Source organism: Salvelinus sp. IW2-2015, linkage group LG13 (genome assembly GCF_002910315.2).
Source record: "Salvelinus sp. IW2-2015 linkage group LG13, ASM291031v2, whole genome shotgun sequence".
NCBI classification, from domain to species: Eukaryota; Metazoa; Chordata; class Actinopteri; order Salmoniformes; family Salmonidae; genus Salvelinus; species Salvelinus sp. IW2-2015.
The window spans coordinates 36,516,767-36,536,187 of NC_036853.1; positions in this window are offsets into that span (position 1 = coordinate 36,516,767).

Here is a 19,421-nt window from a genome sequence, read left to right on the forward strand (position 1 = left end):
TAATAATAACTTGGTTATATACCTGGGGTACCAATACCGATGTGTATAAAGTCGATGTGCAGGGGTAGGCCTWTGAGGTAATTGAAGTAGATATGTACATGTAGGTAGGATTAAAGTGACTGGGCAACAGAATAGATAATAAAACAGTAGCAGCAGCGTATGTGATGAGTAAAAAGTGTTTGTGCAAAAAAGGTCAATGCAGATAGTCCGGGATGCTATTGGTTAATTATTTAAACAATTTAGCAGATTCATGGCTTGGGGGTGGAGGTTCCAGACTTGGTGCACCGGTACTACGAAGACTGAATCCTACTACGCCAGCTCTGACGCTCGTCAGATGTGTCAGGGTTTGCCAAACTATCACGGATTATGAAGGGAATCCCAGAGGTGTTTGTCAGACCAGGAGACATCCTGAAAATCGCTCTCAAGAAAAGGGGTTAAATACGTGTAAAAAAAAAAATTAAGCTCAGCCCTGTCAGTTGTATTGTCCAATCATGTTGTTTTCTCTGTGACTGTGTATAGGAAACCGTCCTCGTCCTTCTTAAAAATATAATACATATGAACAAGTAGAAGGTTGCTGCAACTTGACAGGGTTTTCAACCTCCCCAAGCCCAGGAGTTTGTTTGGGAGTGTTTTAAAGCCATGGGACCTGATTAGAAAAACGTATTTTTCGCTACGCCAATCTGGGATATTTGGTGCTGTAACGCAGACGCTGGGAGTCAGGAAGAAAGTGCTGGGAGTCAGGAAGAAAGTACAGGGGGTGAATTTAATAATAAATAGACCATGGAACAATACAAAACAAGAATAGCATCTGGACTAATACCGCCTGGGGAAAGMACCAARGGGAGTGACAGATATAGGGGAGGTAATCATAGAAGTGATGGAGTCCAGGTGAGTCTCATGAGGCGCAGGTGSGTGTAACGATGGTGGCAGGTGTGCGTAATAATAAGTAAACTGGTGACAATGAGCGCCAGAGAGGAGGGGGAGTGACTGTCACGTCTACTCCCGCTCCTCCTCTCTGGCGCTCGTTGTCGCCAATTGTCTAATCATTATGCACACCTGCCACCATCGTTACGTGCACCTGCACCTCATAACACTCACCTGGACTCCATCACTTTCTTGATTACCTCCCCTATACCTGTCACTCCCCTTGGTTCTTTCCTCAAGTGTTATTGACTCGATGGGCGTGAGGTCATAAAACCCCCCACCATACCTCTCCCCCCCTTGCGGGAGGGAGAGATATCTCTGTAGAACTGTGATCCAGTGTAACCTGATCCTCAGAGGCCTGTCATGACACTCCCCTTGGTTCTTTCCTCAGGTGTTATTGACTCTGTTTGGGTTTCATGTCTGCACGCTTTTCGTGTTTCTTGTTTTGCATCATGTTCTATTTCTTTATTAAATGATTCACTCCCTGTACTTGCTTCCCGACTCCCAGCGTACACGTTACAGGTGCCACCTCTGCTCCCACCTGTCTGTTTCATGTCTCGGGTAGCCTTGCGAAAGCAAGAGTGGATATAATGCAATAATTTACTAATATTTCCATATTCTAATAATTCACGTGTTAACATATCCCCACGGTCTGTGCCATGGTGAAATGTTGTCRCGTATACTCCCTCTCCGGCCTCTAGTTCATCAGGCTGCTGATTATCCCGCACACCTGTCACCATCGTCTCGCGCACCTGCGCCTCATGACACTCAGCTGGACTCCATCACCTCCTTGATTATCTTCCCTATATCTGTCACTCTCCTTGGTTCTTTCCTCAGGTGTTATTGATTCTGTTTTCATGTTGGTGTGYTGTTTGTGGTTTGTGTTCATTGTTTCTTTTATTTCTTAAAACACTCACTCCCTGAACTTGCTTCCCGACTCTCAGCGCACTCGTTACAAACGTGCACTCCAGTAGATCTGAAATGTTGGCTGCAACCTGGACTTAGGGGTAGACGTAACATAGAAAATGTAAATCTGTGACACTATAACTAATATGATATGTTCAATTTCTTATGGTTTGTATTAATTTGTGGATGTCCATCATCCATTTCGTATGATGTGTTCCAAATTAAAATGTGTATGATATGTTAAGAATTGCAAGTTGTACAATACGTAATTTGCAATACTTATATATTACAAATTGTAATTTGTTGTGGCTAACGTTAGCTAGGTGGCTTGGTGGCTAATGTTAGCTTGGCTAGGGGTTAGGGTTTTGGTTAGAGTTAAGGTTAGGATTATGAATTAGGGTTCGCGTTAGGGTTAGGAGAAGGGTTAGCTGACATCCTAAGTAGTTGCAAATGAGCTAAAAATAGTACGTATTTGCAAAGTTGCTAATATCCTCAAGTTGTCCGTGATGTGATTCGAACATCGTACACATCCTCCCCGACCAACCTCCCTCCTTCATTTTGGGATTAAGTAACATTGCCTTACTTAAAAGGGCCCTTCCCAACAATGCAAAGAGAAAAATAATAATACAAGGAATAAATACTCAATGAGTAACGATAACTTGGCTATATACACAGGGTACCAGTACCGAGTCAATATGCAGAGGTACGAGGTAATTGAGGTAGATACTGTATGTACATATAGGTACTGCAAGGGTAAAGTGACTATGCAGCAGGATAAATAATAAACAGTGGCAGCAGTGTATGTGATAAGTCAAAAGAGTTCGTGCAAAAAAGGGTCAATGCAGATAGCTACTTGATTAACTATTTAGTAGTCTTATGGCTTGGGGGTAGAAGCTGTTCAGGGTCCTGTTGGTTCCAGACTTGGTACATCGGTATCGTCTAGACTTTGAGGCCAACCAGAGAAGCAAGACGAAGCAATTAATGCAATTAATTAATTTAATTATTTGGCAATCATCATTTATTATAAAAACACAGTTTCCATCATCATTTGTCGCAATAAAGAAAGTTTGACAAAAGAAAAATCCACCCCTGATGAACGGATATGTAGTGAGGTGCGTACTGGCGGCAGAGAAGTCAGGCGCAGGAGAGCGAAAACTGATTTACAACAGTGTCGTTTAATATTCATAAACCATCGTCAACAGAACAATACAATAAATGGGTCAAACAAAACCCGGTAAATACCAGCATACCGTGCATAAGCACCCACAAGAAACAATTACTGACAAGGACATGGGGGGAACAGAAGGTTAAATAGACAACATGTAACTGATGGAATTGGAAGCAGGTGTGATGGAAGACAAGACAAAACCAATGGAAAATGAAAAGTGGATCAGCGATGGCTAGAAGGTCGGTGGCCGAACACCGCCCGAACAAGGAGAGGGACCAACTTTGGCGGAAGTCGTGACAGGATAAAAATGTTGTCGATCTTTAGAAGATTTCATCTTTATCTGTCATTTCCATTGCACATGTCACAAAGATTATTTGTGACATTGCTTTTGTCAAATAATCCTGGGTCGATGTAAACCTGCGTAGYGACTGAAGGCAACAACAACATGTGCAGTAAGTTGTGTGTGGAGGCGGGGAGCGGATGGATATCGGTGGTATATAGATTTTTAACATCACAGCTATTGATTTAGCCTACAGGAAATACACCAGAGTAAATACCATGGCACTGGAATCAGGTCAGTTGGTCAGTCATCTGCACAACAAAAACAGAAAGAAGTCTATGTATATGGAAGTGTTACCGACTGGGTTCAAACCTGTGTCTCCCGTCGCCACAAGGGTATTTCAGCCCACTGAGCTAAAGCCTAGGGATTATTCTGGAAGCTATTGCACTTCTTCGGGTCTCAGGCAAGATTACTTAATTTGTGGTGTGCGTGGTTCACCGAACCACTTCTGTTAAASAAGCAAAGATATTGTGTTGTGTTTCAATTAAACTGTGACAAATAGGAGCTGTATACTGTAGCTGTACTGCTATCATTAGAGTAAGAAGTACTCCACCACTGCCACATCTTGATGCTTGCAAATATTCAATAATCTAACATTGAAACCAAAGGGATGTTGCAAGCGTTTCTATTCGTTGCTAGCTGCAGTACTTGGATATTATTATTAAACCCAAAATAGCATCTGTGTCTTTCCCCTTCCCGCACACTCATAAAGAATGGAGATATGAATAAGTTAGAGGTTCTGGGGAAATAACAGGAGACTCGGGGAGACTAGGTTACATAACTGTAACAGAGCAGGGAATTACTGGACAACTCTGCTCTCGCTCACTCTCTCCATAACTTTTACACTTTCAAACTTCATCTATTCCAAAGTGCACAAGCCAAGCACTCACACACGCATACGCACAGGCACACACACACACACACACACACACACACAAATAAATATCCTACTTGCATAGTGATTGTCCCTCCATAGGGTTATTATACTCTCCAGAGCCCAGCTCATGATGTATCCAGCTGCAACTAGTATACTGCATGTATAATAGGGCAGTTTTGCTTGACCCATTGGCCCTGTGCCCTGGCTGCAGAGCCAATTACTGTGGATGTAAACACAGTCCGTCAGCAGTTAGTTCCTGCGAAAAGTCCCATTACTTAATGATAATTCACATCTCACTTCAGTTCCAGCTCTTATTAGGCTTGGGCTGAATCACTGAATTCAGGTGTGTGTGTGTGTGCCCTGTGAGTGCATGCGTGCACATGAAGACCTGTGTGTGCCTGTAATATCACGTTTCCCTTATTCTGCCATCAGTCCTGCAGTTTGTTTGAAGTTGTCAWAATAGTCTGTGACACATATGACAGGTCTGACATTTTCACATGACTTTTAATATTACACCATTCCTAACATACCCCATCCATTGAATTTGTTTGGTTACTTATCAGTTCTCTGATTTCCGTGGAGAACCGTGTGTGAGGAGGTTGTCATGTGGCAGAGGTCTGTGGCTGGGAGTTGGCAGAGAACTCACCAAACAGGAAATGCATCACATTCCTTCCTGCTCCCCTCAGAGCAATGCAAAGACTCCATGGAGCACTGAAACACGCGCTGTCGCTCACCATGCACGCGCGCACACACATGCACACATGCATTCATACAGGCACGCATACACGCACACAGCACACACTTCCCCCTCCCCCCTTTGCCTTCAGAACAGTCTCAATTTGTCGGGGCATGGACTCTACAAGGTGTTGAAAGCGTTCCACAGGGATGCTAGCCATGTTGACTCCAGTGCTTCCCACACTAGTGTCAAGTTGGCTGAATGTCCTTTGGGTGGTGGACCATTCTTGATACAGATGGGAAACTGTTTAGCATGAAAACCCCAGCAGTGTTGCAGTTCTTGACACAAACTGGTGCGCCTGGCACCTACTAACATACCCTGTTCAAAGGCACTTACATCTTTTGTCTTTCCCATTCAACAATCTGAATGGCCCACAGACACAATCCATGTCTCAATTGTCTCAAGGCTTAAAAGTCCTTTAACCTGTCAATAAGGGATCATAGCGTTCACCTGGATTCACCTGGTCAGTCTATGTCATGGAAAGAGCACTGGTAAAAAAGTGTATTAATAATTAGTAAATGATTTATAAGATCTACATTAATAATCAACTGATGTATTAGTAAGTACATCTACTTTGTGCATGACACAAGTCATTTTTCCAACAATTGTTTTCACTCAGTGCCTCTTTGCTTGACATCATGGGAAAATCAAAAGAAATCAGCCAAGACCTCAGATAAAAAATTGTAGTCCTCCACAAGTCTGGTTCATCCTTGGGAGCAATTTGCAAACGCCTGAAGGTACCACGTTCATCTGTACAAACAATAGTACGCAAGTATAAACACCATGGGACCACGCAACCGTCATACCGCTCAGGAAGGAGAAGCGTTCTGTCTCCTAGAGATGAGCGTACTTTGGTGCGAAAAGTGCAAATCAATCCCAGAACAACAGCAAAGGACAGTGAAGATGCTGGGAGAAACAGATACAAAAGTATCTATATCCACATAAAACGAGTCCTATATCGACATAACCTGAAAAGGCGCTCAGCAGAAGAGAACCCACGCTCCAAAACCGCGCTATAAAAAAAGCCAGACTACGGTTTCCAACTCCACATGGGGACAAAGATTGTACTTTTTGGAGAAATATCCCTGGTCTGATAAACAAAACATAGAACTGTTTGGCCATAATGACCATCGTTATGTTGGAGGAAAAAGGGGGAGGCTTGCAAGCCCAGAAACCATCCCAACCGCGAAGCATGGTGGTGGCAGCATCATGTTGTGGGGGTGCTTTGCTGCAGGAGGGACTGGTGCACTTCACAAATAGATGGCATGACGGAAGTAAAAATTAGTGAGGATGTAGTTTGAAGCAACATCTCTAAGACATCCAGTCCAGGAAGTTAAAGTTTGGTCGCAAATGGGTCTTCCAAATGGACAATGACCCAAGCACTTTTCCAAAGTTTGTCGAAATGTGCTTAAAGACAACAAAGCAAATGTTATTGGAGTGGACATCACAAAGCTCTGACCTCAATCCTTATAGAATAGATTGTGTGCAGAACTGAAAAAGTGTGTGTGAGCAAGGAGGCCTACAACCTGACTCCGTTACACCAACTCTGTCAGAGGAAGGATGGGCCAAAATTCACCACAACTTATTGTGGAAGCTTGTGGAAGGCTATCCGAAACGTTTGACCCAAGTTAAACAATTTAAAGGCAATAAACTTCTGAGCCCCTGGGAATGTGATGAAAGAAATAAAAGCTGAAATAAATCATTCTTCTCTACTATTATTCTGACATTTCACATCTTAAAGTAAATGATGGTGATCCTAACTGACCTAAGACAGGGAATTTTTGCTAGGATTAAATGTCAGGAATTGTGAAAAATGAGTTTAATATGTATTGCTGCTAAGTATAATGTGACTTCACTCGAAACTGTCAATGCTGACTCAACATTTACACAATGCACTTCATTAAACAATTAATAATATATGCATGCATTCCATGAGCATATTATAAAATACATGTATAAATGGTGAAGTCAAGAGTATTCATCAACTATTTAACACAGAGCTATAGTCTTATGAAGTTAACTAATGACACCTTATAACTGGTTTATAATACATAGTAGTACAATTATAATAATTTCCAAAATTGTGAACTTACATAATCAAAACCGATTTATTAAATGAATCTTATAATCATTCATAAATCATTTTAAATAGGTGTCTGTAAACTCTTTATTTTTTTTGTTATTTGTTTATTTTTTTTGAATGTTATTGACATTTACGATACCTATGATATATGAAAATGGTAAGTTAAACTCTGTAACAAGCGTGTTTTAAAAATTATTTTTAAGGGACCTTGATATATAAAGTGTTTCCAATATGATTTGCCTGCAAATTCAATATGAAATCGCATTTTATATAATCCACTATTCAACAAATACATTAGGGACGGTCCACCTATGTATGATTTTCCATATGGATGTACACATGTAGCTGTTGACAAAGATGAATGTATTACAGTTTTTTACCAATTCCTTGGCACTAATTTTCAGAGCCTTGTGGTAATCTTTCAAAACTCTAGACACAAAACTCAAAACGGTCATCACTTGTAACACAGGCTGATCCAATGTTCAAAACATTGCATTGTGCGTTCATATCTTTAAAGAAACCATGCACTTGCAGAATCATTGGTTCAAATAACAAATGTATCATGAAATACCATAGGAACATTAATTTAGATCACCCACAMACAAGATACCGATAGTTTCACTGTGTAGTTGTTCGTACAATCATTAAATATTGTAGTACAAAATATGTGATACATATTTCATTATGGTACTACACGTAAATACATCACTGTAAAAGGACTAGTAAAGAGAATACTACAGACACAGTGGAATCATTGAACAAAATCTGAAACTTATTGATGAAATACAACAAAATCACTCATAGGTTTCTTTGAATCAAAGCAAAAATAATTAGCTCCAAAAAAAGAAAAAAACTACTGTACTTCTATATTTCCCTCAACCCTGTCTTGTGGATTTGGCCATAGGTTCTCATCCACATCACAATGGATGTTTTCATTAGCCAAACATCTTGGGAAGAATATTCGGGCATGGCGAATCCAGGCCTGACACTGGTCTGCCGTGATGTCATTGCATGCGTCATCCATGGCCTGGAGAAGGGTGGCTTGTTCGTGAGGGCGCCTGTCATATACCTTCCACCTCCATGTGGAGAAAAATTCCTCAATCGTGTTTTAAGAAAGGAGAGTACGGTGGTAAGTACAGGGTGGTAAATTGTGGATGGGCCTGAAACCATCATTTGAGCATAGTGGAACCTGACAATATCCCACACAATGACATAGGTCATGCCATCAGCTCTACAGAAATGATTTAGCCCATCAAGGAAGGTTACATTCGAACAGCGAATCATGTGGCTGCCTGCAACTCAATATATAGAGTATATAGAGTAGAGAGCTTTAGTTGTTGTTAGACCTAACATTAGAATGGGCAAGATGCGTAATCTAAGCAACTTTGACCGTGGCATGATTGTTGATACCACACATGGTGATTCCAGCATCTCAGAAACAGCTGCCTTCCTGGGATTTTTATGCACTACAGTCTCTAGAGTTTACAGAGAATGGTGCGATAAACAAAACACATTCAGTAAGCGGCTGTTCTGTGGGCAAAAACACCTTGTTAATGAGAGAGAGGTCAGAGGAGAATGTCCAGACTTATTCAAGCTAACAGAAAGGCCACAAATGCTCAAATAACAGCTGTTTAAAACAGTGGTGTGCAGAAGGGCATCTCTTAACGTACAACACCGTGAATAATTCAGGCTGTTGTGGAGGCAAAAGGGAGTCCTACCCAGTACTAGATAGGTGAACCTAATAAAGTGGCCGGTGAGTGTACAGTAATGTCAAATCTGAAAACATGGTCTGGAAAAGTGGTACATGGGACCATAGAAACAGTGTCTGATAAAGAATGATGATAAATATTACATCCATAGATAATGTAGTCCAATTGGTTCATGTTCCACGGTAATTGGTGTAATGGATCTCGTTATCCTGAAACTTTCATGATCTTAACATGGATATTGTTCGTCAGTTTCCATAAAACTATGCATTAAGAGTAATGCAATAGTTATTTATCATTTTGAGCAGTTGTATCAATTGATAGTTAGATCATGTAATGAAAGAATAGGCAGTCATTCAGATGTAAGTGTTGAATTTAATTTGAAATGGTAATACTTTGATGTTAAGGTGTGTCATTTTGAACAGGTGATTTTAGTTCAATGAACAAATGATCTTAGCTTGATGTGTATTGTATCCAAGCAATTGGAAAAGTATTAGAGTTTTGAAAGATTTGCATTTTGATCATTGGTTGTGAGTTTGTGTCTAGAGTTTGAAAAATGACATCAAGGTCCCGAAATTAGTGCCAAAGTGATTGTATAAACTGTAAATCAGCCTAAAGTTAAGTGTCAGGCTTTGGATTCTAATCCATGTACTGATTAATCTTGTTATTTTACATGTGAAAACACACACACACTCACACGTGTGTGTGATATGTTGTAAATGGATGCCATTTAAAACTTGTTTCAGTCCTGAACAAAGTAGCTAGGCCTAATGCCAGAAATAGGCCTGAAATGTTCGGAAACTAAGAATTCTAACAACTATTCAGCATACTTCAGGAGGCAACCCTCAAGCAAATGTCCAGAGGACCTACAGTAGAGAAAGGAAATTACTGTAACCTTACCATTCAATAATAAAGAAAACAAATCAGTTGGGATTGTTATCTTCGGGCGTGTTTCACGCAATCTAATCAGGTATGAAGTTCAATGTAATTGTTTAATAAAGAGAATTTTAAAAAACATTTCCTCATGAGCCTGCCACTTACCACTAAATGGATAACTGAGACAGAAAATAACTTTGGGGTCCACTTGCTGTGTAGGCCAGCTTAATCGACAGTGTGTGTTGTGTGTTGTGTGTGTGTGTGTGTGGGTGTGTGTGTGTGTGTGTTGTGTGTGTGTGTGGTGTGTGTGTGGTGTGTGTGTGTGTGTGTGTGTGTGTGTGTGTGTGTGTGTGTGTGTGTGTGTGTGTGTGTGTGTGGTGTGTGTGAGAGAGGGAGAGAGAAAAAGGAAGAGAGAGTAACTGATTGTGAGTGCTTATCACTGTACGCCTGTGAGCCCCTACATGTACACTATGTGTGTGTATTAGCAAAAGAAAGAGGCGGAGAGGGAGAGTGCATGCAAAGCCGTCAGAGTGGCAAATTGAAGGCAGATTTTCCATGGCAGGCATAGGCTCCAAATTGCTCGTTTGGAAAGGGAATTTGTCTGGCACAAGATGTGACAGTTATATTTGTTTCAGAGATTGCCCCCATTTATACCAAGGGCTTCACACACACAAAACCCAGAAGAAACTAAACTATTACTGAAAACTTAAACTGCCTTCAAAGAAAGAGAAAGAAATACTCACTTCCTGAGTTAGACAGTGATCAAACACAGAAATCATACAGAACAGCTAGGTAGATTTAATTCTACCCCGGGAATGTGTCTTTTTCTGATTGGATACAACTGGTCAGTATAGTAGATTCGGGATCTACTATAAAACGTGAGATTTTCTCTCTTTACATACTCCATGTTTTTCCTGTACGACCCTATAATCTGTGAAATGTGCTTGATACAGACAACATCTTGATGTCATTATACTCCTTATAGTGTGCTCTAAGATATGGAGTATGTCTAGATATGAAATGCACATTAACTCTGGAAATTTGACATGTTTGAAGACTAAATTGTTCCAAACATTATGTCTAAAAATAAGCCAAATCAAAAAGGGTCCTTTTGTTTTTATGTTAAATTAATATGTMTTTTTTTTTTTTTTTTTCAGACTGTAGACATACTCCATATTTCAGAGCACACCATAAGGAGTATAATGACATCAAGATATTGTCCATATCATTCACATTTCACAGATCATAGGGTCTTACAGGAAACATGTGTAGATAAAAAAAAATAAAAGGATTTTCAAAAAATAAAAATTGATACAAATGTAAAAAGGGTATCAAACATTCTTCCTCCCAATTTAGTTCCTAAGTGAGAATTGCCCGAACAATCTGAAATACCAAAAATATTTTGGGGCCTTCCTGATGTGGAATCGCCCAATAGACTAACATGAAGCCAATAATGTGAGGATGATCTGGGAATAAGTCTATTCTAAGACTGTTGGGAAGTAGATCAGCTTCCTATTGGGTATTTCCATGTAAAATGTAAATCTGACTTAATCTGGCTTTAATTTCAGTTTGTCTACAAATTAATAATTGATATGTTGGATTCACATCTCCATCTCAAACAAAAATCTAAGTTAAAGAAGAGGACTAAATCAAATAAATCAAATCAAACTTTAAATGCACTTTAAATAAAGTTTGATTTGATTCAGTCCTATTCTTTCAATAAATATGCTTTCATTTGTAATCAACCAGAACTTGAAACCCTGGGCATATTGTATTCAACCAGATTTTGGAAGCCGGGGCCTTTAATTTGCTCTGAAAGCAATGGTGAATCTACTTGGTTTTTAAGTGGAGATCTCTCAACAGTCATTCTAACAATAGCAAGTTGGTACTAGTCAATGACAAACATCATAGCTAAGCCAGTGCTGGGCTTAGTTAAAATCCTGGATGGGAGACCAAAAGGTAGCTGTTCTGGAGTGCCACAGGTGATTTAAGTTTTTTATTTAATTGACCTGGAAGACCAGGTGTGTCAAACTTAGGCAATCACTGAACTGATCAATTAGCTCAGTTGGTCAGGGCTGCGTTCAGTACATAAAAACATGATAGAACTTTCAATTGAATGGAAACAGTGCTGTACACGGGTTTCCAGGGTTTTCTACCCCTGCTGTAATTATATCAATTCTCCAGTAGGAGGTGCTTCCCAGCATATCGTTTTTTTTCTGATCGTGGATATAACGCTGAAGATCTGCTGTCGTTTTAAAGGTACAAATGCCACATCATTTATACAAGGTTTGTTTATGTTGACATTTGGTTGATGACATAATACTCTGGGTGACATTTCACTCTCAAAACAACAGTTTACAGTGCCTTGCAAAAGTATTCAGCCCCATTGGCGTTTTTTCCTATTTTGTTGCATTACAACCTGTAATTTACATGGATTTTTATTTGGATTTCATGTAATGGACATACACAAAATAGTCCAAATTGGTGAAGTGACATTTAAAAAATAACTTGTTTAAAAAAATTCAAAAAAATATAAAATGTGTCCCCAAACATAGTCCCCARACATATGGAAGAAGGTACTCTGGTCAGATGAGACTAAAATTTAGCTTTTTGGCCATCAAGGAAAATGCTATGTCTGGCGCAAACCCAACACCTCTCATCACCCTGAGAATACCATCCCCACAAATCAAATGTTATTTGTCACGTGCCATCACGTGCCAAATACAACAGTGAAATACCATGAAATCCTTACTTATAAGCCCTTGATCAACAATGCAGTTTTAAGAAAAATACGTTTAAGAAAGTATTTACTAAAATAAACTGAAGTAAAAAAAGAAAAAAGCATATAGAAAAATAACAAATAATTAAAGAGCAACAATAAAATAACAGTAGCGAGGCTAAATACAGCGGGTACCAGTACAGAGTCAGTTAGTTGAGGTATTACTTACTTTTAGGGCCTTCCTAAGTTCCCAAGTGATGCACTGGGCCGTACGCACTACTCTCTGTATTGCCTTGCGGTCGGAGGCTAAGCAGTTTCCATACCAGGCAGTGATGCAACCAATCAGGATGCTCTCGATGGTGCAGCTGTAGAACTTTTTGAGGATCTGAGGACCCATGACAAATCTTTTCAGTCTCCTAGGGGGAATAAGCATTGTCGTGCCCTCTTCACGACTGTCTTGGTGTGTTTGGAACATGATAGTTTGTTGGTGAAGTGGACACCAAGRAACTTGAAGCTCTCAACCTGCTCCACTACAACCCCATCAATGAGAATGGGGGTGTGCTCGGTCCTCCTTTTCCTGTAATCCACAATCATATCCTCTGTCTTGATCGAGTTGAGGGAGAGGTTGTTATCCTGGCACCACACTGCCAGGTCTCTGACCTCCTCCCTATAGGCTGTTTCATTGTTGTCCGTGATCAGGCCTACCACTGCTGTGTCGTTGGCAAACTTAATAATGGTGTTGGAGTCATGCTTGGCCATGGAGACATGAATGAACAGGGAGTACAGGAGGGGACTGAGCACACACCGCTGAGGGGCCCCTGTGTTGAGGCTCAGTGTGGCAGATGTGTTGTTACCTACCCTTACCACCTGGGGGCAGCCTATCAGGAAGTCCAGGATCCAGTTGCAGAGGGAGGTGTTTAGTCCCAGGGTCCTTAGCTTAGTGAGGAGCTTTGAGTGCACTGTGGTGTTGAATGCTGAGCTGCAGACAATGAATAGCATTCTCACATAGGTGTTCCTTTTTGTCCTGGTGGGAAAGGGCACTGTGGAGTGCAATAGAGATTGCATCATCATTGGATCTGTTGGGGCAGTATGCAAATTGGAGTGGGTCTAGGGTTTCTGGGATAATGGTGTTGTTAGCCATGACCAGCCTTTCAAAGCATTTCATGGCTACAGATGTGAGTGCTACCGGTCGGTAGTCATTTAGGAAGGTTACCTTGGTGTTCTTGGGCACACGGACTATGGTGGTCTGCTTGAAACACATTGGTGTTACAGACTTGGTCAGGGAGAGGTTGAAAATGTCAGTGAAGACACTTGCCAGTTGGTCAGCGCATGCTCGGAGTACACGTCCTGGTAATCCATCTGGCCCTGCAGCTTTGTGAATGTTTGACCTGTTTAAAGGGCTTACTCACATCTGCTACGGAGAGCGTGATCACACAGTCGTCGGGCACACCTGATGCTCTCATGAATGCTTCCATGTTGCTTGCCTTGAAGCGAGCATAGAAGTAATTTAACTAGTTAGATAGGCTTGTGTCACTGGGCAGCTCGCGGTTGTGCTTCCATTTGTAGTCCGTAATAGTTTACAATCCCTGCCACATCCAACGAGCGTCGGAGCCGGTGTAGTACGATTCAATCATAGTGCTGTATTGACGCTTTGCCTGTTTGATGGTTCATCGGAGGGCATAGCAGGAGTTCTTGTAAGTGTCCGGGTTAGAGTCTCGCTCCTTGAAAGCGGCACCTCTACCCTTTAGCTCAGTGCGGATGTTGCCTGTAATCCATGGCTTCTGGTTGGGGTATGTACGTACGGTCACTGTGGGGATGACGTCATCGATGCACTTATTGATGAAGCCAGTGACTGATGTGGTGTACTCCTCAATGCCATCGGAAGAATCCCGGAACATATTCCAGTCTGTGTTAGCAAAACAGTCCTGTAGTTTAGCATCTGCGTCATCTGACCACTTCCGTATTGAGCGAGTCACTGGTACTTCCTGCTTTAGTTTTTGCTTGTAAGCAGGAATCAGGAGGATATAATTATGGTCAGATTTGCCAAATGGAGGGTGAGGGAGAGCTTTGTACGCATCTCTGTGTGTAGAGTAAAGGTGGTACAGAGTTTTTTCCCCTCTGGTTGCACATTTAACATTCTGGTAGAAATTTGTTGACACGGATTTAAGTTTCCCTGCATTAAAGTCCCCGGCCACTTGGAGCGTCTCCTCTGGATGAGCATTTTCTTATTCGCTTATGGCCTTATACAGCTCTTTGAGTACGGTCTTAGTGCCAGCATCGGTTTGTGATGGTAAATAGACAGCTTTGGAAAATATAGATGAAAACTCTCTTGGTAAATGGTCTACAGCTTATCATGAGATACTCTACTTTAGGCGAGCACAACCTAGAGAATTCCTTAATATTTGATTTCACGCACCAGCTGTTATTTACAAATAGACACAGACCACCACCCCTTGTCTTACCGGAGGCAGCTTTTCTATCTGCCGATGCACCAAAAATCCAGCCAGCTGTATGTTATCTATGTCGTCGTTCAGCCACGACTCGGTGAAACATAAGATATTACAGTTTTTAATGTCCCGTTGGTAGGATAGTCTTGATCAGACCTCATCCATTTTATTATCCAATGAATGCAAGTTGGCTAATAGGACTGATTGTAGAGGCGGATTACACACTCACCATCAGATCCTTACAAGGCACCCCAACCTGTGGTCACATAAACTGAGGTAGATTATACCGGAATTCTCTTACCAAACTTTACATCTGCACAGTTCTTCCAGTAAATGTTTTCTTGCAAAAATGTTCAGTGTAAATTGTTAAAATTAGTTGTTGCAGTGTTAAAGTTAATGTCCTGCAATAAATTTAAAAAATCCATAGAAAAAGTGTTGTAGAAAAAGTGTAGAAAAAAGCATGGCAGTTTTTATTCATTCTTTTTTTAACCCCCTTTTTCTCCCCAATTTCAATCTTGTCTCATCACTGCAACTCCCCAACAGGCTCAGGAGGCGAAGGTCGAGTCATGCGCCCTCTGATACGTGACCTGCCAAACCGCGCTTCTTAACACCTGCCCATTTAACCCGGAAGCCAGCCGCACCAACCTGTTGGAGGAAACACCTTTCACCTGACAACCGAGGACAGTCTGCAGGCGCCCGGCCTGCTACAAGGAGACGGTAAAGCTCGATGAGCCAAGTAAAGTCGCCCCGGCTAAACCCTCCCCTAACCCGGACAACGCTGGGCCAATTGTGCGCCGCCCTATGGGACTCCCGATCATGGCCGGTTGTGACACAGCCTGGGAACAAACCCCGATGCAGTGCCTTAGACCACAGAGCCACTTAGGAGGCCCAAAGTGTTGCAGTTTTGAAGCACATTTTCCGTCATTCTTAAACGTTTTGCCATAACTTATGCCATGTTCATATGATATCTGTGTGAGAGTGACTAACAAAATCAATCGGGGTCCCTGAGCACATGGCCTGCGTGCCCGGTCAGTAATTTGGTCATGATTAGGCCTACTACAATGTGTAGATAGCTGGCTAGACCAACTTACCTAGTAATCTAAAACATGTTAGCTGATGTAGGGAAATTGAGTGATTGACATAAGTGGAAAACTGTTGATGCACTACCAAATTTGTAACTCTTAACAGTAAGTTGAAACCCTGAGTTGCTAAAAAAAGGAGCGTAGGCAGCTCTGCCTTTTTCTACTCCTTCAAAGTTTCCCCTCAACCTTAAACTATTTACACTACGGACATTTTTAATGCCACAGATACTGGACTGTTTTTCCAGAAATGTTCCATTGACAGTTTGCTTGAAATGATGTTCACAGCCCATCTAGTTAGATCGCTATATTACATTTACATTTACATTTAAGTCATTTAGCAGACGCTCTTATCCAGAGCGACTTACAAATTGGTGCATTCTTATCCTTTACACAATTCTTCATCCGAACAAGTGATAAATGTTCATAATAATTACAACTAACTTTACACAAAGTAAGATGTGTATAATTCATTTTGTGAGTGTATGTTCAGTACGCATACTGTATGTAGCCTACTGTAACAACATGCTATCTGTTGGCTTGACTCAGTGGCCCTCCTGACCAGCAGTGACATTACTGCATGGAGAGGCAGCAGCCAGCAGAGGGAAGAAGAGAGCTGGTTATCTGGGGAAGATGTCAGGCAGGTGAGGTGAGCTGCTATTGTAGTCCTGTATTACCTGTTGGATCCCGGTCTATGCAAGATGGTGGCTAGTCACTTAGTAGTTTGTTGAAACCATCACAAACTTTCTAGTAGCTCGTTCATTTACCCGTTGTTGACTAGAGTGGTTGTTAGTTGTTGTTTCCCAAGGAATAAGCCATCTTCAAGAGAACAATGGCCTAAGAAGCCTACCCATTGTGCTAGGCACCATTGTGCTAGGCCCCAATGTGCTAGGCCTGTATCATATAGGCCTCCTCTTTCTAGATTCAATCAGAAGAAATCCGACTTTCATCATCAATTCTGATTAGGCTCCATGCTTTAGTTATTAGCTATTCATCAGCCGATCAGAATAACATCACTATCTTTGATATTAGATCGGTTTAGTCAAACTTTGAAATCTGAAGTACAAACGTTAGGGACCTTGAAAACAAATGCATTTTGGCTGAAGTGTGTCATTTCCGGTGGCGGGAAAAGGGCCTATGGAGTAGTAGGTAGATTGCAGTGTAGCCTAAGTCAATTTTTACAACATGAATTTAGGATTCATAAAACAAAAAATAAAATGTAGGCCTAAGGGTTAGGAAAGATATGCTCCTTGGGTATTTTGTGGGGTTGTAGGGTTCAGGCAGCTCACTCTCAGTGGTGCACGTTCCTCCCCAGCTCCCTGTTCCCGCGCACGATGAAAGCTGCCATGTTCTGAGCCAAACCTGCGCCTGTGTTCCCCTCGGAGTCTCTCGAGCCAAACCTCTCAATCAAATTCTATTCATATTCGTAAACACCATTCCAGCAGCAAATACTGTAAATACTTAGGCTGTGCATGGGGAATATGTATTGTACTCAGAGGAAATCTGACTGTGATTATATGGTGACGATGTCTCAGAACACACGTCATGTCAGTCACCATAATTGTTGTTTTGGTCGGTACCCGGTGGCCTCTCGCGTCTGAGGAAATTAAAATGCAAATTCATCCAGTACCAACCATGCCAGTCGGGTTTACATGACCCAAAATGTTTCTCTCACAATAATTCGCTTTCTTTGAGAGAAGAAACCATGGGTGTGATCTTTAGGATGTGTTGCAAGAAAATTGACATTTATGTGGCATTTTGTCTAAATAAGCTTAGTGTTTTCAGGCCCAGGCTACACACACTAGGCCTAGCGAACATAAATTAGTTAGATATCCAAACATGGTGAATGAGTATTTACGATTTTAAAATGTACTCATTTTACAATTCTGATGAACAAATGTGTGACATARCCTGCCATTAAGTAAATTGAAATGGCTCTAAGGTGAATTGATTATGTTCATAATGATACTTGACTGTAGGCTAGGCTTTGTTTATCCTATGGCTGTTGCATCTGTATTTAAGAGAATGTCTAGTTCAACTGACTTAATCACACAAACACTGGATTCTCTCAGTCAACTAGACTCTCCCTGCGTGGAAACTCCACAATTCAGGACATTCTTTTGGTTGTTCACCCGAACCACACACTGTTAACAGCTGTGCCTTATTTCACTCAACCTCTTGAGCTCGGGAGTTTTCTGTGCAAAGCAAAGCCCAATCCAAAACCTCTCATTAATATAAGATCTGTGATCATATGGCAGTGACAGTAGGACAAAGAATGCGGACGGTCATGGGAAGAGACGAGAGGGAAACAGTAAGAGAAGAGGAAACAGGAGATCGAAAGGGCAGTGACAGAAAAGAGAATGATAAATAATAAGAGATAGAAAGTGAAGAAGAGCAGATATAGAGTCATGTATGGAGGCTGAAGTTGATGCTACACATCATCTCTTACTCCTCTAGTCTCTCTCTCTTCTCTTTTCTCTCGCACACACACACACACACACACACACACACACACACACACACACACACACACACACACACACACACACACACACACACACACACACACACACACACACACACACACACACACACACACACACACACACACACACCACAACACACACACACACCACCACACATACACAGACTGTCTCTCCCCCCTCTCACTGACTGTCTCCTCTGTAATGGGCTCCAGATGTGGAGCTAAGGGGGGAGTGGAGGAGGGAGGAGGGGAGAGCTGCTTGTATGTTATCTGCGCGGGTGTAGAGAGAGACGCCCATCCGAGGGGACGCTGTCAGGCCTGATGGAGTGGCCAGGGCCTGGGGCGAGGGGTGCGGAGGACAAGAGGCGAGGAGGGGTACAGGGGGCGGGGGTTAGAGGGGGCTGAACATCTGGAATCACTTCAGGTCAGCCTGGCCTGGCCGTGAAAGGTGAGCCAGGGCGCCACTGCTGTACGGACATGCCACGGCCACGCACCCGACACCTAGTACTATCCCATATAGACTACCATACAGAAAACCTCCAAAGTGGGTAATGCAATCAAAAACCAATACAGCCAAAAGCAAACCCGAACACTGCCTGAAAATAATAACTTTCTCGTACACACCAAGGTGTACTAAGGACAAGGTGTAAAAAGGCTTGGACCGAACTGCTGAGATGTCAATCATCAGCAGTTTACAACAAGTAATGAAGGGCCAGTGAGTAGAAACAACTCTTGGTGACAGCCGCTGAGCACAACGAGGCCACTGGGCACCCAGTATTAGAGAGAGGATTTCCCTCCTCATAAATATCCGCTTTTTAAAGATGGAATATTTCAGTTTGTAGTAATCAGCACATCGGGAACAGCTTGAGATTTGGAGAGTAGAATTATTCTGAAGCAGAAGTCTGTCTCCGGGTTATCAAACACTTTTAAGGGGACTTGCACAACTTCCAAAAACCCATTTCCTCTCCAAACAGCCACTACTTCAAAGGTACTATTTCTTATATATATTTTTTWWAMAAAGCCAATGTTCGAAATGGTCTCTGTTGCAGTGGTCGAATGGAAATTAGACTTGCTG